At 37.9% G+C, this 24,440-nt stretch overlaps 1 pseudogene; it reads right to left on the bottom strand.

Annotated features, from left to right (window-relative positions):
- Positions 1-20,730: 20,730 nt before the first annotated feature.
- Positions 20,731-21,117, bottom strand: LOC105884226 (iron-sulfur cluster assembly 1 homolog, mitochondrial pseudogene; annotated as a pseudogene).
- Between the last annotated feature and the right edge of the window lie 3,323 nt (positions 21,118-24,440).

Raw genomic sequence — 24,440 nt, 5'->3', positions numbered from 1 at the left:
CAGAAATAAGAACCAAATATTAATTATCTTTGTATCCCTAAGTGCTGGCTACTGCCCCTGTTATACAGTAAGCATGCAATAATAGCACAACAAATAATAGTAGTTGGTAAATGAGAGAGGAGGATGGTGTCTGACTCCCATGGAGAAGTCTTACAGTACTGTGCTCACGTAGATTGACCTTGAAGAGGTAAACTGATCTCAGTTTATCCACTTGCATGGTGTTTATGCTGAGGCCTACTTCATGGGAATACTCTCAGTGCTTAATAAATGTTTTTTAAAGTGTTTAATATCATAAATATCACTGTAATTCTTTGGGTGAAAACATAGTACTTTTTTGTTGTTATTACATTTGGGTTTAATAATCTGCCAGTTACAAATTATGAAAAGAAGGAAGAAATGCAAAACAATTTTGTCTGTTTCATCTTCAATTAGAGAATAAGAGCAAAATCATAAAATATTTAAATCTGCTAAAAGATTTGACAATAGGTACCATACTAAATAATTCTAACATTTTGTAGCACAAAAATAAAGTGTGAAATATATATCCATCTAACCTATGTTGAAAAATTTATAATAAAAACGTAAGTCATTCAAATGCTGAAATTCACTCTTTGCCACTTCCACCTTTAAAAATTACCTGACTCAATAAATCAATAAATCTCAATAAATATATATTGTTGCTGTTGGATCTCAATATAGAAGAATAATAATATTAGTTGACTAGGAAATCTATGCCAGGAAATCTAAACCTTTGCTAGGAAATCTAAACCTTTCTTACCCAATAGAAAAATGAGCAAGACAGATAGTTGGTAGGAAAGGAAATATAAATGACTCTTAATAAAGGAAAGATCTTCACAAAATGCAAATTAAGGCAATAATGAGATTTCATTTTTTATCCATCAGATTGACAAGGATCAAAAATTTGAAAGAAACTCATGGTGTTGGCAAGGATTGAAGAAATAGGCACCTTTATTTCTTGCTGGTGCGAGTGCAAATTGACGACAACTTCCATGGAAGGCAATTGAGAAATATCTTTCAAAATTAGAAAACACATATCCTTAGCCTAGTAATTCTACTTCTAGAAGTTTATGCTACAGATATTCTCACACTTGTATAAAACAATGTTTGGAGAAGGATATAAATTGCAACATTATAAACAAAGACTAGCAACAACCTAAATGTCCTGCAACTAGGTAAATGAATTCTAGTACACCATAAAATTAAATATCATAAAGCAGCAGTCCCCAGCCCTTTTGGCACCAGTGACCAATTTCATGGAAGACAATTTTTCCACGGACCGGAAGGGGATGGTTTGGGGATGATTCAAGCATGTTACATTTATTGTGCAAACTTCTTTGCTAACCATAATGTGTATTTGCAGCCGCTGCCCCGTGCTACCATCACCTCCTCAGCTCCACCTCAGATCATCAGGCTTTAGAGTCTCCTAAGGAGCACGCAACCTAGATCCCTGGCATGCACAGTTTACAGTAGGGCTCTCGCTCCTATTAAAATCTAATGGTCATGCTGGAAACTCAGACTTATGGGGGGAGAGGGGGGAAGGGTATTTATTGAAACCTTAAAATCTGTACCCCCATAATATGCCGAAATAAAAGTAAAATAAAATAAAATAAAAATAAAAAATAACAAAGGCATTGTGATATTAGCAGAGTTCTGATAAGCTTTAAAATAAAATAATTGAACAACAACAACAAAAAAAATCTAATGGCAGTGCTGATCTGACAGCAGGTGGCGCTCAGGCCGCGATGTGAGCAATGGGGAGCAGCTGTAGATACACATGAAACTTTCCTCATTAGCCGGCAGCTCACCTCCTGCTATGCGGCCTGATTCCTAATAGGCCACAGACCTATACCAGTCCGCAGCCTAGGGGTTGGGGACCATAGCCATAAAGGATATGGAAGCCTTATATGTAAGATGAAGCAATCTTCACTGTATATTGAGTAGAGAAAAACATGGCACAGAAAAGCATGTTACATTAACATTAACGTTAGGCTGCAGGTTCAGTTGGTATAACAAAACCTTAAAATAACAACAGGTTAAATAAGAAATTTTATTTTTATTTCACGTAACAGTCCACAAATAAGTAATCCAGAGCTATCTTAGTGGATTAAAGTATCATATACCCAGGCTCTTTCTCCCTTGTCACTTTGCCATCTTTGCAACATAGACCAAGATGGCAGACTTTATTCCAGTTAAAAGGGAAGGAGGAAAGGAGGAGAGAGCATCTGCCTTATAAGGGCAGGACTAAAAATTATTCATATCACTGTCATATTCATTGGCCAGAACTTAGTCCCTTGGTGACATCATGATTGAAGGGAGGCTGGACGTATGATCTATAGGGTGGGCAGCCATGTAGCTATGAAAAATAAGGAATCTAGTTACCAGAGAAGGGGAAAACAAAATTTATGGAACCATTAGCCATCTATTTTACCTGAGATATTGAGTTATAAATTGGTTTTAAAAAATAAAAATTGCACATACATACATTTAACGAATAGAATAGCAACATCTCTGGAAGATACACAAGAATTTGTTAATAGTAGATACATTTGGGGAATTGCATAGCTGGAAGATGGGAAAGAGAAAGAATTACTTTCAACTGTATTTTTACTTCTAAATTTTGAATGTTCTGCTACATGCATATATTACTTATTCAAAATGTAAAATTTAATTTAAAAGAAATAGTAATGTACTGCATAATGACATTTTGGCCAATGATGGACCACATGCATGACAGTGGTCCTATAAGATTATAATACCATATTTTTACTGCACTTTTCTATGTTTAGATACACAAATACTTAGAATTGCTGGTAGTATCCAGTACAGTAACATACTGTACAAATTTGTAGCCTAGGAACAATAGGCTACACTGAGAAAGAAAAGCAGCTCAAAGCAGTCTGAGGAATGTCAGCAAAATTTATAAGGCCCAAGAGACGTGTGAGTATGAGACTTCAGTCACCCAACCACCGCTGCTTCCACCCCCTCATTCTGAAACTTATGCCCAGGGAAAATATTTTAAAGGCATCTTTTTTCTTTACTTCCCTATAGTTTTCAGACTAGCTGACAAATTACCTAAAATGTTATCAAAAATTTCACAATGTAACCCTCACCCATTATCTTCATGTTCCTGGAATTTGTGATATAAAAGAACAATGGTCTGGGTGGTGGTTCATGCCTGTAATCCTAGCACTCTGGGAGGCCAAGGTGGGAAGATCACTTGAGGTCAGGAATTGAAGACCAGCCTGAGCAAGAGCCAGACCCCATCTCTACTAAAAATAGAAAAATTAGCTGGGCACAGTGGCACATGCCTGTAGTCCCAGCTACTCAGGAGGCTGAGGAAGGAGGATCACTTGAGCCCAGGAATTTGGCATTGCAGTGGGCTATGATTGTACTGCCATACTCCAGCCTGAACAACACAGTGAGACCCTGTCTCAAAAAAAAGAAAGAAAGAAAGAAAGAAAGAAGGAAATAAAGAAAGAAAGAAAGAAAGAAAGAAAGAAAGAAAGAAAGAAAGAAAGAAAGAAAAAGAAAAAAGAAAACAAACAAAAAAAGATGGTTTGGGAGAAATTCAGAACAAGGTTGCCATAGGGAAGTGCCCTGGAAGCCTTTCCACTCACAAACTACATGACCATAGGCACTTGTAACTTCTCTGAGACTGATTTTGTTATCTGTCAACAGGATTGCCAAATTCCTGGCTTTGACCTGCTCAATTTAGTACTCAAATTGGTATACACTGGGAGTAAATTACAATCATACAAATGTCCCTTTCCTTAACATATTATTTTCTGTTAATGTAATATGAATATGAGAATCCATCTAATATAAAATTTAAATAGATTTTTGAGATTAAAATTTCCACCATTTATTTTCTTACTTGGTTTATATATTTTCATCCAATGTGTCCATTTATTTTCCTTAAATAACCTCACAACCCTATCTGGCAAAAGAGAGACAATACATATACATAGCTACACAATATTGGGCCCAAAATGTCTTATTTGTCTTTGTTTCTTCTATTCCTAGCACAGGCACTCCACATCTGCAGATTTTATTACAGGTTTGTTAAATTAATCTAGAGACTAAAAGGATTTAACAATAACAGTAAGAAACTACTGCTAGCAAGGGATTTTTAAATCTCATGGCATCTGTGAATTTTACATAGGGGCAGGAGGGTCTATTTTCAATTGAGAGTCCAAGTAGAATTTTCCAAAGCAAATTTAAAATAAACGCTCCACTAACACAGTATATGGAACAGAACTGTAACATCAGGAAGTCATTTTTATATATTAATGCAAATAAAAAGACAGCCAATGGTTTGTTGAACATATTAAAAGAAAGCATAACCTTTTAGAAAAGATTATTAATAAAGGGTTGATAATTAAAGACTGCACTTTGCATAAGTGCATAATCAAAAACTGGCTTTGTAATAAGAGCCCTAAAGAAGGAATCTGACAGATCATATTATGTGGGACGAGACCCACATGGAGCATACAAGATAGAATGAAGAGAGAGCCAGATGGAAACTATTTCTCTGCTACAATAAATAATGGGTGTCACCAGATTCTTAGCAAGGAGAATTGGGGATTATTTCTGAAATCATTGGAAATTCTTCAAACTTTGTTAGTCTTCCCTTATCCGTAAGGGGTAAGCTCTAAGAACCCCAGTGGATGCCTGAAACCACAGATAGTACTGAATCTTATATATGCTGTTTTCTCATATATATATATATATATATATATATATATATATATATATGCATATTATAAAGTATAAATTATATGCTTATAAATTAAGCATAGTAAGATATTAACAATAATAAATAATGATAAAATAGAACAATTATGAAAATATGTCACCACTACTCTTACACTTGGGAGCCATTATTAAATAAAACAAGGGTTCCTTGAACACAAGCATTGGGATACCACAACAGCTCGAATAGCCAAGTTGGCTACCAAGTGACTAACAGGTGAATGGCATAGACAACATGGAGATGCTGGGCGAAGGGATGATTCACATCTCAGGCGGCATAAAGCAAGACAGAGTGAGATTTCATCATGCTTGCTACTCAGAACAGCACACAATTTAAAACTTAGGAATTGTTTATTTCTGGAATTTTCCATTTAGTATTTTCAGACTGCAGTTTGTCATGGGTAACTGAAGCCTCGGAAAGCTAAACCACGGATATGGGGGAACTACTTGCATATGTAAGTACATGAGGTAAACATTTCTTGTTACAAAACCTGTTTATTCCCCCCAAATTACTTTATTATCCTTATAAAGTGCTCAGTTGAAGACAGCAAAGTAATGAAAGTTGCCTGGCTATGTGGTGAATCAGGGAACAGCCTGTTTTGCAGAATTCTCTTGTAATGAAACTTATTTCCATCTTGAAAGGAACATGTAACACTAATTTGTATTTTCCCAAAGTGTATTCTTTAGAAAATTAGATAAGGTCAATACTCTTTGGTTTCAAGATAAAGGAGGAAAAGTCAAGGGAGAAGATGGGGGATGAGTTCCATGGTTCAAAAAATGCTTACTGCAGGCCGGGCGCGGTGGCTCACTCCTGTCATCCTAGCACTCTGGGAGGCCCAGGCAGAAGGATTGCTTAAACTCAGGAGTTTGAGAACAGCCTGAGCAATAGGGAGACCGACCCCATCTCTACTAAAAATAGAAAAACTTAGCAGGGCATGGTGGCGCGTGCCTATAGTCTCAGCTACCTGAGAGGCTGAGGCAAAAGGATCACTTGAGCACAGGAGTTTGAGGTTGCTGTGAGCTAGGCTGATGCCACAGCACTCTAGCTTGGGCAGGAGAGTGAGACTCCATCTCAAAAAAAAAAAAAAAGTGCTTACTGTAGACCTCTCACGGACATTGATAGTGCACACTTGCTTATTAAAGATGGAGAATTGCTGCATTTAACTTCAATATAGCATTTCTCCAATGTACTTGATCAAGGAAAGCTTTTTTCACATGATATTAAATAACACAACCCAAAGACCTAATATTTCACAAAACAAGCTTTGGAAAAGAGTGCCTTACTTTGCAATAAATAGAGATATGGAGAAAGGTCCCTGGAATATAATCAGACCTCAACAAACAGGAACTATTTTCTACCACTCTAAATTAAAAGCCTATTGAAGAAAGAGACTGATGGTTTAGTATCAATATCCAAGAATAGGAGTATAATTTGGAATATCTTGGCTAGAATGACTTCTTGGGGGGAGTCAATCTTCAAGTGTTTGGGCAGGGAGAAACATCACCTAACTCTATTGCTGAACAAAGTGGAGGAGTAAGGAATAGCGCAATGGCTCATAAAAGAACAAGTCTTGAGTCATCTAATGTGGTTTTTGAAAGCACAATATCAGTAAAAAGGGCTTTAAAAGAGAGTTGTTCAAACACCAATAGAAATATTCTGGAAATTAGAAAAGCTATAAAAGTTTAGAATCATGGGTAGGAGAACAACAGAGAAATTAATTCCATTTCACAAATATATATTAATAAACTGACCCTATGTTTCTATTTGCACCTGTTGTCTCAGCCTAACTACTAATTGCATACTCTTTTGCTTCTAAAAGTATCCCAATTTGGATGATAAATTATATGGGGACACCCTATATATTAAGCACCTACCATGTACCAGATGTACTAAGCAGTAATAGAAAATTAAAATAAAAATAAATTAAAATAAGGCATGTACCTCGCCATCAAAAAAAGTGCATCGTGTCATTTTAGAGACAAAAATAATATGTCTGAAAACAATAAAATGTTTTCTACTTTAAGGTTGATGTCAGCAAATAAAAGCAGAAAAAAATCAGTAAAGGGAGAGGACAGAATGAACTAGAGGAATTAGGAAAGACAGACAGACAAGCTTTCAAACCAGTACTTAGAACCCAAACTTGAATCACCGAGTGGTCGGGTGGAAAAGGACTGCTTACAGACACGCCTGACTCCAAGCTAGTGACCTTCCGGCTTCCTCTTTAGCAGCAAGGTAATTAAGACTACATCCCTTAATAGAGTCTTAATTTTTTAAACCAATGCCTACCGATTAGAAGAGCAAATATTGCTTCTACATAAAATATACTTCAAGTATAAACTAAAAGTTTCTCCCATCTCTTTCAGACTATAAATATTAACAAATCTGGAATTTCATTTATTTCCCCCAAGAACCTTTAACTTCCAGAGAAGGGCAGATTTGGGTATCTAAAAAACCAAACTGTATGACTGTTTTGCTCCCAGAGCCCTATCCACATGGAGGGAGGCTCCGGCTCTTGCTGGCTCCTTCATTTTTCAACACTTGCCAGCGGTCACCTGCTGCTTGGCAGCCCCGTGCTACATTCAATTTGCTTCCAGTGCTTTCAGGGTTTTAAACAATGCTAGTTTTCTAAAAAGTAATTCATTTTAACAGATCTTACTTGTGAATGAAACCACAGAAGAGCAGTTATGTGCTGATAAAAGCAGACTTTATTTAACATTCTGTGAAATCTGGTGGCCCAGGAAGGAGACGCATGCTGAGCATGGCACAGAACTCCACGATCTGTTTCCGCAGGGAAAGAAGATGAATGATCCGAGGCAATCATCCCCTCTGTGAGCAAAGATGTAATGAAGAAAAGAATCCTTTCATGTGGGTGCTTCATAACGCTCTGCATTGACTTCACACAGCAACTTCAAAGCTCTTCTCTGTTAAGACTAATTATCTCCAATTTGCAGAGTAGCACACACAGTCTTTTCATAGATCATATACTTCCCTTCAGACCTCCGTCCGGCTGCATGTGAATACTGGACAACATTTTGCTTCTAGCACCAGAAATAACTTCCTGATTCAGCCCACAAGGAAGAAGGAAATGTTTTCAAGTAAAGGCTTTCCAAAGGGCTACATCCTTGTGTTAGCGTGCTACTCATAGTGATCAAAGAGTTCAAGTACAACTTGAAATTAAAAGAAAGCCCTAGTTTTCAGATCACCAAAATAGGATCCTTTAATAAGAGCAACTGTATATTATGACAAAGTAATCCTAACGTTATAAAAAATAGAATAAACTGAAATTGATTATACATATTGAGTTATTCTTGTTAGACCCAACTAAATCAGCATTTAGTTGGGACCAGGGGAAGAAAGTACTCAGGGCACATAGCACCTGCTTCAAGAATTATCCCACTAGCCCAGCTGCAGAAATGGCCTGCTGTAACCCTCAGACCACTTTTACCTAGTACCTACTGAAATGACCTGCCGTGACTCCAAGACTAGTTTTATCCACTGCCCTCTCTCAACAATCAGAGCTTGCCAGCTCCCCAAAACTTCACTAGTCCCAATGAGCTTTCTTGCAAAACAATAGTAACATTTCTCTTCCTAAAGAAACACTCAAACTTCTCTTTGTTCTTTGCACACATTAATACTAAAAACCACCCCAGTCAGTGTATAAGCCCTGAATTGCAATTCTGTTTTCCCAAATAAAATATTTTGTTTAGAGATTTGTCTATTTTTATTTGACTTTAACAAAACTAACTGATAAAATTGCGATCTGTGCAATCTTAACTCAGTCCTACAAGAGTACTATTTTTTTTAATAACAAACCATGTGGTTCTGCATATAATCAATTTCTGGCTATAAAACAAATATAATTTACATTTTATATGAAAGAACTTCTAGCTTCCCTTCTAGTTGTGATATGCCATCTTTGATATAAGGATTTTGATTATTTTAGCACATCCCATTAAATGCTATAAAAAGTGTGTGGTGGCTCTTAACCCCTGTGAATTTACTTTTCTAGGATTTTTAGTTTTAATTTTTAATTATCCAATGTATCTTTATATTTAATTCTAGGAATAATTATTGAAGTTCTACCACCATCTCTTTTAGGTGGGACTGATTTGAAACCAGCAAGAATAAAAACAAAAGATTATACACACAGAGCTTTTTCCCAATAGATAGTTTTAGTGAATTCTAACTTTTAATCAAAGTATTGTTCACAAAACTTTCTTTAGGTTTATGCCATGCTAAAAGGCTTAAAACAACAACAAAATGGTAATTCCATGTTCTCCTTGCCTACTACCCTTTTTGTCCTTTTTGCGGTTTTAACAATTCTTTAACATTTACCTTCAAAACTCTCACTAGTATGTATATATCACTATCTCTCAACTCATCACATTTTAGTTATTTATCAACTTTCCAATATGATAAATAAACTCACCCTCTACTCTCTTCACCTTCTTCTGTTCCTCCCAATATAATCCCCCTTGCTGTATCCCTCCTTTCTTTCTCTTTCTCCCTCTCTCCTCTCTTTCTCATTTAAACCCAAATACAGAGGTTTCATTCTTACAATTACGTAAATATTCATCTCTGCTAAGTCAAGTGGAGTATCATGATTACATTTACTGTCTTGTACAAATTTATTTTCATTTTTGTCAGGGTTGATTTTTTTGAGAGGTGTTGCCCTGAATACTCTGGCTCCTTGCTTGGAAAATCACAGTCAAGGCCTATGGGACAGGGAGATGACAGACATTTAGTACTTCGACACCAGCAGCTTTTGTTGCAGACTTGTCAGCATAGAATAGACAGCGACAGTACATTTCCTAAGGGTAAATGGGTCTATCTCCACAAGTAGGCTTGGGTCTTACCACACTTCTACTTTTATGTCTACAGCTTATGATACACTAAATGGTGGGTGGAATATTCATTATTTCTCTGGGGAAAAAAGGGGAGAGTTCTTAGAGCTAAGGGTCCTCCCCAGTTTTATCCTTATAGGGTAACTTCAGGGGTTGCCATGACATTTGTAAACTGTCATGGTGCTGGTGGGTGTGATTTTCGCAACACTAATATATGTTAATGGGGAAAAGTTACTTTTAGACATGAGCTCTTAGTTTCAGCACATGCTCCTGGCCAGGAAAAGTTCCTAACCTCAAGTTCTTGCTGTGGAGGATTTGGTTCTAAATGCTCACTGGACTCCTTATTTTGGGCCCCCTTCTCTTTTCCTGTGGTTAGCATTGCCCACCTGCACCTGTCCCTAACAATTTGCTTCATTTCCCACACCTTCCAGCACCTCTGTAAATACCTTGCAATACAATATTCAATTCAATCAAACCTGCCAGGTTACTTCTCAGTTTCATATGCTGTGTTAGATGCAGCCCTCCTGCTGTACCCTGACCTTCTGCTCCAATCTGGACTGACTGCTCTTTAGGCCAATCATCAAGCTGGGAGTTCCCTCTGTTGGCATCTTGAAAATTCCCTTCACTTCTCTTGTTTTAGACTTGCTGTTTCCTAAATCCAAACTCTTGTTTTTCTTCCTTTATTCCCTCATTTTGCTGAAGCACATTTCTTAATATCTTCTTAAGGATGAATATGTAAATTTGGGGGATTTTACATGTCTGATAGTGGCTTTGTTCCAATGTAATAGCTGATTGATGATCTGTTGTATATGAAATGATGTCTTTTAGCTCTCAAAATTCCTGTTGAGTAATCTGACACGCTATTCTATTTGACGCTATTTCTATGCTATTTGATAGCATTTTCAGATGCTATTTTTTGTAAGTAAACCTTTTTATCTCTGGAAAATTTTGCAATATTTTTTCTTGTATTGCAATGCCATGATGATTATCATTGGAAAGAATTTGTTATTAATTTTTTTGTGCTGGGAATTTTCAATGTGGAGTCACAAGTGTTTCAATTTTCAGAAGTTTTCCAGCATTATTTATTGACAATTTCTTCCCTTCTATTTACTCTGTTCTCTCCTACTACAACATACATTAGCAGGATGTTCAACCTCCAAGATTAATCCTCTTATTTTCTTATCTTTTCCCTCCTATTATCTATATGTTTTTTTATTATTTTTCTATGTATTCTCTTACACTTTATCTGCCAACTCTTCCTTCAAGCTAGTTTTAATTCAGCTATCATAGTTTTAAGGTCTTGGAGTTCTTTCATATTCTGATTGTTCCTTTTTTGTAGTATCCTGTTCTTGATGAAGAATAGTGACTTTCATTAAAGCTTTCTTCTGCTCTCTGCATCATCTGTTTTTTCCAGTGATTTCCAGTGATTTCCTTATTTTCTGATTTTTTTGTTTGGGTGGTTTTGTATTTGTGTGTGTGTGGTATTTTTTTTCTTTTCATTTCTTTTTTTGTGTGTGTGAGTGTGTCTCGTGCTAAAGGTTTTCCTCATCTGTCTAGTGCTTCTTAGCTGTCAGTTTTAGGTTAGGCAAACTATGTATCCAGGGCTAAATCCAGCCCATTGCCTGTTTTTGTAAACATCTTGGTTTTAGTTTCTCCCAAGACTAAATCTCCAGGACTCTGTAGGAGTGAAGAGGTATAGTAACCTTGTTAGCTATCATGGGCGAGAAGACCAGAGCAACCTAACGGTTTCTTTTACAAACTGTTAAATAATTCCTTAATTTGGGTATCCTTTGTATACTACTTTACATCTACATTATGGATTCTCATATTCCTGAGCTCTTCCAGGGTTCTGCAGAACAAATTAACTGGCTTGTCCAAAGAGAAATTGCTGTCCTCTCTGCAAGTGAAAAGTTGCTCAGTACACAAGATCACCTTCCTGGTCCTAGGAAACCCTGAGAAAATATCACCTATACAACCAAGAGCTGGCTTGTGTGCTAAAACTACAGTCTTGGCCAGGCACGGTGGCTCACTCCTATAATCCTAGCACTCTAGGAGGCCCGAGGCAGGAGGATCGATCAAGGTCAGGAGTTCAAAACCGGCCTGAGCAAGAGCAAGACCCCATCTCTACTAAAAAAAATAGAAAGAAATTAATTGGCCAGCTAAAAATACATAGAGAAAAAATTAGCCGAGCATGGTGGCGCATGCCTGTAGTCCCAGCTACTCGGGAGGCTGAGGCAATAGGATTGCTTGAGCCCAGGAGTTTGAGGTTGCTGTGAGCTAGGCTGACGCCATGGCACTCTAGCCCAGGCAACAGAGTAAGACTCTGTCTCAAATAAATAAATAAAACTACTGTCTTGAGGAAACCAACTCAGGACCCATACGTTCTGTGGTTCGCCAAGATTTCCTAGAGGCGTAATTGTTTTTTACTGCAAACAGAACCCTTTAAAGATGAGTAGGGTTAGAGAGATAAAAATTGGAAGATAACCAGAGCGAAGCCATCTGGTAGAGATGTTGCCAAACATTATCTAGGCAGTAATTGGACATCTGTTTAATGACCTTTGAGAGCTCCAGAGAATGTTTTTTTCTGCCACGGAAGGAGGATGTCACTAATCACACTGTAAGTAGCCCAGATTATGTCCAGAGGAATTATTTTCTAGTTAAGTAGAGACCTCTTGAGCTTTCACACTAAATTAGACTATTAGAGAGGCTACAATAATGAAAATCTTTGCAAATAAATAGAGCACCTAGTCCAATTCTGCAAAGACTGATTTACACATAACAAATCCCATGTTCTTTTCTGAAAAACACTCTGAGCTCAGAAATGTTGACTTCAGAGCATGTAAACCATTCCACCCTATTTTGGTCCCAGCTAGCCATGAAACAGAGGAGAGAAACTGAGAGAGACAGAGACAGAGAAGCAGAGAATAATAAAATTTAAAAAATAATGCCTCTCAAGAAATACAGCTATCACAGGCCTCTATCCAAAAATAATTTATCATTTTGGAATTTCTAAGAGACATCAAGTATTAATATATAACAGAAAAATAAGACAAGAGTCCTTGCTCACATGAAGCCTACAGCCTAGTATAAAGATATTACGATGTATATGTCAGTAATAAGGGATCACAGAAGAGATAAACTATTTCCAGCTAAAAAGAATAGGGATAGCTTCATGGAGAGAACATTTGAGCCAGCTTGTAAAGGCTGGATTATATTTTGAGACATGGCAATAAAAACAAAGAAGGGAAATTCTATTTTTGTTTATTGGTTAGTTGGTTTTTCTTTTACCTTTTTTAAAAATCATTTTTGGGTTTGTTTGGGGGTTTTTTTGTAGGGAGAAATTCTGATTCAGAGAAAAGCAGTGCTTCTCACAGGTCAAAAGATATTTCGATTTTGAGGCTCCCAATGTATTAACAAAGTAAACATGAAAAAATATAAGTTTACAAAAAGTGAGGCATCTGTTTATGTGTCTATATTTCATTTAAAGCTATTAAGAAGTCTCAATTTAAAACTCTTTTTGGACGATACCCCAAAACAAATCGTCTTTTTTGACTCCCCATCATCACTCACCACAAATAGCCCTTGAGATACAAAAACAAAAAGAGACAAAGTCATAAGGTATGTTCAAAGGAAATAACTGTGATCTCGATTACAGAAATAGACAAGACACAGTGGGCAAGTAGAGTTTTTTTCTATATCTTTAAAAAATGTTTAATGAAGTTCTTTCTATAAAGAAAGAATAAGAAATATAAGTTTTAATGGCTTAAAAGCATTAATCTACCCCCCTCATGTACCACTCCCTTTGCCAGTTGCAATAATAATTTATCTTCTTAGCAAACAGTCATAGATTTTGTTCCACATCAATTTTGATCCTTCAGCAAAAGGAAATGATATGAAAGCTCAGTGTGACTTTTCTTAGAGTGGCAGCAGACCATCCTATCATGAACACCAGCTGATGTCTTCACTGAGAGTCTGATGGACGAGAGAAGAGATTGTGCTTTGAGGGAGGAAACTCAACTTTAACAACAAAAACATTCAGTAAAAATCAGCAGAGATGCCAATTAACTCATTAACTCTTAACTCTTAAACCCATTAACTCTTAAAATCATTGTTTTACATCTTATAAATCCCTTCTGTTTTACCTACTGCATTTCATACAAAAGTTACCCCCTCAGCTTTTTCCTATGAATATAGTATTTTATTATAGATGATGTTGGTGAACAAATTAGAGTTTATCAAGTAAGAAATTCTGTATTTCTCTGGACCTTAGAAGAGAATGGGTTGAGAAACATCAAGCAAGAAACTGTCAAAGGAACTGGAAGTGAGAGAAGGCCAGCAGAGTCATGACACAAAAGCTCTGCAATATATTGGATGAAGGTTTCTCTGCATACAAACGAATAACGATTGAGAGCTGTGAATTCTATCTGAAAGCAATCAGGGCATCATTTGAAAGTAGACATAATAAAGATACACATAATCTATATTTTGTCAGTTTAAATATCAATTTAAGTAATATCTTTGTAATGGAGAATGAATTTGCTATTCATTTTAAGTTTATAGAGGATGCATACTTATGGTCATTTTTTTTTCATAATATTATTTTTCTTCATGGATGGAGTGAATGTAGGACAACTCATATGTCAGACATTATGCTAAGCACTTTACAAATATTATATCATTTGTTGTTACAATAATCCATGGAAGTAGGTACCATTATTATCCTTATTTTAGAGATGATGAAACAGAGGAGATTAAGATATTAGCTTAAAGTCCCATGAGAAGTAAAGTCAGGATTCAAACTCAGGCAGTATGGGCCCAGAGTCCATACTTGTATTTTGTATTTGAAAAAAATTATGTATTTTAGAGATACACATAGTATGTGAGATATACTTCACCATATTACAAAATATGTGGTCTTACAAACTAAAATCATTAAATCTCATAATAATTACATTAATGGTGTTTGTATCTATTATTCCCTTCCATATTTCAAATGACTCATTTTCCAGCAGCTTGGTGAGTAGAGCATGGAGGGATTTCCAGATCTGAAGATTCTGATATTTCCACTCCAAATGTACCACTTTCCCCCTTGAATTTAGGAAATCTGGCCTCTAGAGTCCAGGTCAGAGAATCCAGCTGATTGTTTCAGAGTGATTATCCCTCATCAAAATGGAGGTGATGGTCTAAAACAGCACAGCTCCTTCCTACCACCAGGGGAGATCCACCTCATTATAGAGGGAGGGTCCTGGTTATTACGGATCTGGGGAGTAAGGAAGAATCCAGCAACATCTCAGGCATATTTGAAGACTCAGTCAACCTTGGATATAACCTAGGGGTAGGAGGGAAGCAGTGTTGTAAGCCATTACCCCAACTTTGCTGAGGGATAAGCAATCTAAAACATAGTCATCTTGTTTCTGTAAGTTGGAGACCAGAAGCCAGACTAGCGAGTACACGGCAGGTGGCAGGTTATAAACCTTTCCAGAAGAATATGAAGACTTAGCACTGAGCCCACCTCTCATTAGCCAGAAGCTCCATCTTCACCTTCTCCCAGCTGCTTATAGACTCCTAGAATATTCCTGCAAAAAGAAAGACCTTCAAGCATATAGCAGCATCAAGGGCTGCTCCAGATTATGACCTCTCCCTTCTGCTTAGGGAAGAACTTTTATCTGCAGGTATGGGCCAATTTAACAATTGTTTCTAAGCATGGGAAACCAAAGTACTGTCTCTCCAAATTTCCACTGCCTTACTTTTCCTCAACATTAGTTCCCATAAAAAAAGAAAATGTTCAAATTGAAAGATGTGGTAAAGCAGAATATTCTCCCCCACACACAAAGATATCCACACCCTAATCTTCAGAACCCATTCATATGTGACTTTACATGGCCTAAGGAAATTTGCAGACATAATTTAGATTAAGAACCTTGAGATAAAGACCATCTTGGATTATGTAAGCAGGCGAAATCTAATCACATGAGTCCTTAAAAGTAGAGAATCTTCCCAGCTGGGTCACAGAGATGAGCCAAAGAAGGAAAAATTCAAAGCCTAAGAGGGATACAAGCCTTTGTTGCTGGCTTTGAAGATAAAGGAAGGGGACTAGAAGCCACAGAATGTGGTGGCCTCTAGAAGCTGGGAACAGCCTGTAGATAACAGCCCTCAGAAAATGGATATCTCAGTCCTAGGATTGCAGGGAACTGAATTCTCCCCTAGAGCCTCCAGAGAGAAACACAGCCTTTCTGATTTTAGTACTGCGAGATGCATGCGAAACTTTTAACCTACAGGACTGTAGGATAATATTTTTATGTTATTCAAGCTGATTTTGTGGTAATTTGTTATGTTAGCAATAGAAAACTAATACAAAAGATATTTTAGATTTTTTTTTTTTTAGTTCTATCCCTCATTTTACCAGGGGAAAACCGAGTCCTAGCTATGTTGTGGAATGTTCTTCCATCCCTGTTCATCCAGCTAATACCTACTCTGCCCTGAGGAGTCAACTTGGATTCCTTTTCCTCCAGGAAATTTTCCTTGTCCCTCCAGAACTGGGTGTCCCTACCATGCGATCTCATAGCATCCTATGCATGCTTTTGCACACTATTTCTCTGAACTCCATACTAAATTTTTTGAGGGCAAGGACTTTGTCTTACTCAACATGATAGATATCTCTTGAGCTTAACATATTCCCAGCAGTTATAGCTTAATAAACATTGAATAAAATACAGCAGTCATAGCTCAATAAACAGTGAATGAAAAAATAAAAGAAACTATGTCTACTGATCACCTTTCCCCACAATGTTAGAGTATTCTGCTAAAAGTAACCAAAGCATGGCAGACAGATAGGCAGACTTGAAGTGGCAATATGGCTTCTTTTTTGATTGGTCTTTTTCCTTTTTTCTTTCTTTCTTTCTTTCTTTCTTTCTTTCTTTCTTTCTTTCTTTCTTCCTTCCTTCCTTCCTTCCTTCCTTCCTTCCTTCCTTCCTTCCTTCCTTCCTTCCTTTCTTTCTTTCTTTCTTTCTTTCTTTCTTTCTTTCTTTCTTTCTTTCTTTCTTTCTTTCTTTCCTGTTTCAGACCATTTTATCAGGGGAAAGTGCAAAGGCAGTCCCCCACATCTGGGGAAATATCAGGGATCAGCACATTCAGAGTGCAATGGATAAGCCTCACCCTGGGAAAACCACCTTTGTTTTCGTGTTACCTCCCCTGCTATGGCTTGTTAAGAACATGGGTTGTTTTTGTTTTTCCTGAAGCTCACTAAAGTCTGAAAAAAAAGTACACAAAAAAATAAGGGGGAAAAGGGAACATGGGTTTTTGAAGCATACAAACCAGAAAGAAATCCCTGAGCAAGAAGTAATTCTCAACAAATGGCTTTCCACTTGAACTACGACATCAACAATTCTCTGGGTTCCCAGCCTGCCCCCACTCCTTGCAGATTTTGGACTTGACAGCCTCCATAACAACATTAGCCTATTCTATACACACACATACACATGCACACACACGCACAGACATACATCCTATTGCTTCTGTGTCTCTGAAGAATCCTGACTAATAAAATATCAAATCTGTATATATGCTGATATTATTGTGTACAACTGTAAAAATGAAAATCTGAAGATAGGTAAGATTCTCATTACCCATGAAATGTTCTCTTCATTTCAGTATCAGATGAGACTATTTTATTAGTAGTTACTAAGAGCAGAAGCAACAAAGAGAACAAAAGAAAAACTGGCTTAACACAAAAGCAAAAGGAGGATGAGGAAGAGTGGGAGAAGAAAAGTATTGGCTCATGTGACTGACATGGACTGGCAAAGGTCTAGCTTTTGAGATAAATGGATTCACATCTCGCAAATATCACCAAGGCCTGGTTTCTGTCCAACTCTCAGAGGTGCCTTCACCATGGGATTTCGTACTCAGATAGATGTTCCTCTCCTAGTGGTGAGATGGCTACAGCAGCTGCAGATATTTCCAGGCTCAGGTCACAAGGCAATGAGAATGCATCTTTTCTGGTAATTCCCGTAGAAGTTCTAAGATTCACTCTAAATGGTCTAGTTTAGATCAAGTTGTTTACCCAGAACCGTCACTGTGGCCAGACTAGATATATGGATTATTTTTGGTTAATCTCACTGCTAGAGTTTCCCACCAAACCAGTGGCTGATAATGGGGGTTTGGGGGGTGGTTTTCACAGATCCACAGGGTATACGTTGCCTGAAGAAGGTCAAATCGATGCTAGACAGTCAAGAAAAAGAGATGGCCACTCTACTTGCTTAACAGGATCACACTTTGCAATTTTGGTTATTTTGCCTTTTACAAAAGTTATTTGATTTTTGGGAATCAAAAACACAAGAAGATATCTGTCATTCAATATTTTTTAAATTTCTATGCTTAAAAAGTCATCCAACATGAAAAATTTATAACAGTGAATTTCCTTTCTTGGCCCCTTTATGACACAAAAAATTGCAAACCTTTCCATAGTACACTTATCATTATTGCTATTTAGTGATGATTAAACTTTAAGTTTGCTTTATATATTCAAAATACTCTATTATCATTTGTATCAGCTACATAAATGGGCCAGCTAGGTCCTCTGGCATTTCTTTCTTCAATATTCAATTTTTTTAAAAAGCCAACAAATCTTCATACCAGTTGATAAAAGCAGCCTGTAGCTAGGCCAAAATAAGAAATACCACCCCCAATCCAGGATAACCAGTCTGTTACTTAGGAACAACAACAGAATATTTTAAATCTAAACCACAGCAAGAGTTGGATGGACAGTTTTATTTGCCATGATTCCAATATTCAAAACGCTGTCTATATAATGTAGAGAAAACTCAAAAGCATACATTAAGCCATAAGGACAGCTAACAATTACTGAGCACCTAATGTATATATATGCTTTACATGCCTTATATCAGCAAACATAATTACCCCCATCTTTCCTACGAAGAAGAAGATTGAAGCCTAGATAGTTTAAAGCTGCTCAAATCACAGTGAACTAGCTAGTAAACACCTGAGTTGGGCTTTGAGTTCAGAAAGTCTGACTTCTATTTTTCTGTAATGGAAGCCTATATAAAGACCTCCTTTTCCCTCTCAATCCCTGAATTCTCTAGAGAAAAATTACTTCTGCAAAAAGAGAAAAACATTATTACCAAAGGAAGGAATGGAGGGAAGGAGGGAGAAAGCGAGGGAGGGAGGGGGAGAGGGAAGAAGAAGTAAGCAATTTCATTATAGATCAATAACCACATTATAGCCACAATTACTTTTTTTAGGCTAAGCTTGGAGGTTGTTAGATAAAATGGACGAGGCATGACTTACCACCTGCAGTGGATGCTATAGTGCACTAATCAGGTCCCCTTTACCAGGCTGGGGCACACACCCACCCTCCACCAGAGAATTATCCTCAGCTGACAAGAGCCACTTCACCAGCAAAGTCACCCATGCTTCCCTGCTGAGCTTCCTTGCCCCTCCCCATCTCCAGTCCATAATGAATGGTTGAATAATACAGGGTATAAAAGACCAGCCCTCTTTTCCTCACTCTGCAGCACATTTATTTCGGAGATGACCCCTGAGGAGCATGCCAAAGCTAGACTTTGCTTAGCTCTTTCATTCAAAATAAAATAAGCTATATGACTAAAATGTATGTCCATCTTGTATTACAAAGACACCACCCTATTCTCTTTCCCAACTAGAGACTAGGGTTTGCATTATGATGCTTTGATCACATAATAAGAACTTCTGCAGTTTCAAAAGGGTGACATGCTAATCTGTTTGAGAATTTTCTATATTGGACTAAGAATGGTGCACTAGTACAAAGAAAGAAGAGGTCTGAAGACAGGACACTAGTACAAAGAAAGAAGAGGTCTGAAGACAGGCTTCTGGCCCTGGCTCTGTCACTTATTCTGGCTAGCCAAATGATGTGGAATGGTCACATAACCAATCTGAACCCTCCTTTCCTTCTCTGTAGAAGATGGATTATACTTATCCCTTCTAATTCAACAGGTATATGGGAAAGCAATTGAGCTAGTAAATGAAAGAAAAAAAATCAGGCCTAATTTTTTTCTAATTGAAGTAACTGTGATATAAAATATTATAAAAATAATAATGAAGGCAAAAGTCTCCAATCCCCAGTGCTTTGCCATATGTGTTCTATTGAAGGCACACTATTCAAAGGACAAAGAAGGTTTGCAATTTCTGACAGTTCTCATTAGAACAAATTTAAAATGATTTTGTGAGCAATAGTCAACTTGAATTAAATGGGTTTATTTATTTATTTATTTATTTTTTTTTTTTTGAGACAGAGTCTCGCTTTGTTGCCCGGGCTAGAGTGAGTGCCGTGGCGTCAGCCTAGCTCACAGCAACCTCAAACTCCTGGGCTCGAGTGATTCTTCTGCCTCAGCCTCCCGGGTAGCTGGGACTACAGGCATGCGCCACCATGCCCGGCTAATTTTTTATATACATATCAGTTGGCCAATTAATTTCTTTCTATTTATAGTAGAGACGGGGTCTCGCTCAGGCTGGTTTTGAACTCCTGACCTTGAGCAATCCGCCCGCCTCGGCCTCCCAAGAGCTAGGATTACAGGCGTGAGCCACAGCGCCTGGCCTTAAATGGGTTTATTTTTTAAAAAAAAAAGAAATATAGCAATTGTTTGTTCGAACAAACCTCAATTTCTATCCCAAAAGCAATTTCATGTTTTATTGCACTTATTTTTTCATAAGTATGTGTGTATTGTATTTTCAAGTAAATAAAATCAGGTTTTCTTTAGTTGTAGAAATAGAAATTCTTTTTTTTTCTATTACTTGTCTTTGGATAATTCCTAAGAGAAATTTCCTTATTTTGAATAATACTTTCGTTGCTCCTTATTGCCATTTATTTCAATCACGTTTACCATATTTTGTATTTCTTTCAATACTGGCCTTCCTAAGCAATTTGTTATGAAGTATTGTGTTCCCTTTTGTGTTTTTCAAGCATTTTCAAAGTACATTACAAGCTTTATCATTTTTTTTCAAAATGCATCACTTTATTTGCCTTACAAGGCAGCCATGCATTAAGCAGGTGAAAATCACATGACTTCTTCAGTAAGCCCCAAGTGTTCCTGAAGCTCATAGACACAGGAGTCCTGAGTTTCAGATAGTAAGGCTTTTCCCAAAGCCACAAGTTCCCTTTGTTGTTTGGGTTATTGAACACAAACTCACTGCATAATTTGTCTTCACCATAGTCCATTTCTGTTCCTAAAAGTGTTAGCTGTGCTTTCTTTTCAATGAACACTCTGACTCCATCTTGAGCAACTTCTTCATCAGAATCTCCTTCTGTTTGTGTATATGCTATAGTGTAAGAAAGGCCATTACAGCCTCTGGGACAGATACCGACATCACGCCCACCTGCTCAGACTTATCTTTAAGTTGTTTTATCTTGTTTACTGCTGAAGGTGTCAGGGTGAGGATGGCCCAGGTAGGCTGCAGCTTCCTCTTGCTCACAGCCCAGACAGTGGCTCAGACTAAGGAAGCCAACATCTTCACGCTGGTGCCTGGGGCCAGGCCTCAGCAGCCTCTGCCTCTCTCCAAGGACGGGGTGCACACATTGACCAAAGCTTTATTTTTTTTTCTGAAATTTTCTTAAGGTCCACCTGAGTAATAATTAAGTGATCATATCTCATTCTCACTTTACAAAAACACTATTAAGATTCCCTTTGTTGTACAAATAAATTTGTAGTTCCAGGCTGTTTCCTGGTTCCTCTGTGGAATCAGGTCATTTAAGGCTGCTCTGTTGTTAAAACAGATGTCTTAATTTTTTTAAGAGATATTTAAGATTTTATTGTTACTTTCTTATTTACCTGTCACATCTCAGAGCCGGTATTTTTTGGCAAAAAAATTCCAATAACGGACCATCTTATCCATGTTACCTATAATAGAATTCACTGAAAAACTAGAAGAAAATGTACTATAAGGACATTAAAGGAGTAAATTCCCCTTCTTTTGCGATGTAAGTTGAAAGAGCCAGAAATAAGTTATGAATAAGCTCTCAGGTACAAATACGCAAACAAACTGAGTCACAAGCAAATGTTAACACTTTATAGTCTTTATAAGGTTTTCTCCTAAATGTCATTTAGCTGGATAAAACACAAACGTGATGCTGTGTGCCTACTTAAGATAGTACCCACTGACTTAGGTATGAGGTATTAATCTCACTCTCAGAAATTCAAAGCGAATGTAGTGAACACAATGGTAGAATCGAATTTTGCATAATGTGTCCTGAAAGCCTGATTTCATCTACCTGACCAGAATGTGGCTGCCCAGCTATGTTCCCCTCTACAAAGCCAGACAGACTATGAAGGGGGCAGGACAAAGTGTTTTAACACTGAATCATCATCTCAGTATGAACCATGTTAACAGAGGCAGACGTGGTTGCAGATAACCAAAAGCTGTGAATAAATCTCATAAACCTTAATAAACGCAATGGTACTTTCTCAGGCAGTGAAGCCCAGTGCCTAGAACATGGTTGTGGTGGTTAATTTTATGTGTTAACTGTAGTGCACAGTTTGCTTAAATACCAGTTTAGATGTCGCTGTAAAGGTATTTTTTAGATTTAATTGATATTTAAATAAATAGACTGAACAAAGAAGGTTAAACCTCTATAAAGTGAGTGGATCTCATCCAATCAGTAGAAGGACTTAAGACTGAGGTTTCAGGCCAGGCACAGTGCCTCACACCTGTAATCCTAGCAGTCTGGGAGGCCAAGGCAGGGAGTATCGCTCAAGGTCAGGAGTTCAAGACCAGCCTGAGCAAGAGCAAGACCCCGTCTCTACTAAAAATAGAAATTAATTGGCCAACTAAAAATATACACAAAAAATTAGCTGGGCATGGTGGCGCATGGCTATAGTCCCAGCTACTCGGGAGCTTGAGGCAGAAGGATCGCTTGAGGCCAGGAGTTTGAGATTGCTGTGAGCTAGGCTGACACCATGCCACTCTAGCCGGGGCAATAGGGCAAGACTCTGTCCCCCTCCACAAAAAAGACTGAGGTTTTCCTAAGGAAAAGCAATTCTGCCTCAAAATTACAACACAGAATCTGTCAGGGTTGATTTTTTGAAGGGTGTTGCCCCAGTTCTCTAGCTCCTTGCTTAGAAAAATTGTAAGCAGGGCTGATGTGACTGAGAGATGACAGACACTTAGCTTCTACCCAAGCAGCTTTATTGCAGGTTTTTCAGCATAGAATAGAAAATGAAAGGGCATTTACTGAAGGTCTATCTCCTCAAGTGGAGAATATACTGGGATCTACCACACTACTATTTTAGGTCTACACCTTACGATTTGCTAAACAGTGGGTGGAATGTTATTTTCCTAGGAAAATGGTGGCGAGATCTTAGAGCAAAGGGCCCTCCCCAGTTTTATCTCCATAAGGTAACTTATAGGGGTTGCCATGAAATTCTTAAACTGGGCGGGGCTCGGTGGCTCACGCCTGTAATCCTAGCACTCTGGGAGGCAGAGGCTGGCAGACTGCTCGAGGTCAGGAGTTCGAAACCAGCCTGAGCAAGAGCGAGACCCCGTCTCTACTATAAATAGAAAGAAATTAATTGGCCAACTAATATATATAGAAAAAATTAGCCGGCATGGTGGCACATGCCTGTAGTCCCAGCTACTCGGGAGGCTGAGGCAGGAGGATCGCTTGAGCCCAGGAGTTTGAGGTTGCTGTGAGCTAGGCTGACGCCACGGCACTCACCTTAGCCTGGGCAAGACTCCGTCTCAAAAAAAAAATTTTTAACTGTTATGGTGCTAGTGGGTGTGATTTTTACTATGCTAATGTATATTAATGGGAAAAAGGTTACTTCTGGACATGAGCTCCGTTTCTGTGCATGCTCCTGGCTGGGAAAAGTCCCTAACCTCAAATTCCTGCTGATGTTGGTTTGGTTCCAAATGTTCACTGGCCTCCTCATTTTTGCCCCCCTCCTCTTTTCCTGCGGTTAGCACTGCCAACCTGCACCTGTCCCTAATAAATCCATGCCTATATTTTCAGCTTGCTGATCTACCTTGCAGATTTCAGACTCAAGACTATAATAGCTCTTAGGTAAATCTGCAGTCTACCAGAATGCTCCACAGATTTCAGATTGGTAAACTTCCCAACTGCATGAACCATTCTTAAAATATCTCTTTTTCTAAATCTCTCTCACTCTCTACAAACACACACACACACACACACACACAGACCTTATTGGTTCTGTTATCTAGAGAACCTTAACTAACACAATGGTAATTACCTGCTGCCCTCCAGAAGCCCTGAGAAACTGAATATACAAATGAACAATGGCCAAACCATATGTAAAAACAGAACTTAGACCTCCAACCTGCAGCCACCTACCCAGGAAATCAACATCCTTACTGACAATGAGCAACCTTAGTCACCCTGCTATAAATCAAAATGGTGAGAAATCAGACTGTTATTTCTAATGACAATCCAGGAAGCTGAAAAATAATTTGTGTAACTATTGGCCCAAAATGGCCAGGAAATTATTAATGACTGACAGCTTCCCTGATGTTGTCCCTGCTTCCAACTTAGGACCAACCAGAGAAAGCCAAACATGTACCACGAGCCAATGACATAGCGTTTCTTACTGCTAGTTAGTCTGTGTCCAGCTTCCCCATGGAAACACCCCTCAAGCAGGGTGAGAAAAGAATAGAATTTATACCCAATTTACAAACACCAAAATTTGGGAAAGATAGTTATTTAATTGAATTTATAAAATTTAACATAAGAGGACAAAACTTCTAAGAGCAATGTTGGGAATTAAAAGAACCCAGGAATACGGGTTAATGTCACATAATATAGGAATGTCACAATGGGA

Source organism: Microcebus murinus, chromosome 2 (assembly GCF_040939455.1).
Source record: "Microcebus murinus isolate Inina chromosome 2, M.murinus_Inina_mat1.0, whole genome shotgun sequence".
NCBI classification, from domain to species: domain Eukaryota; kingdom Metazoa; phylum Chordata; class Mammalia; order Primates; family Cheirogaleidae; genus Microcebus; species Microcebus murinus.
This window is presented reverse-complemented; position numbering and strand designations above follow the sequence as displayed.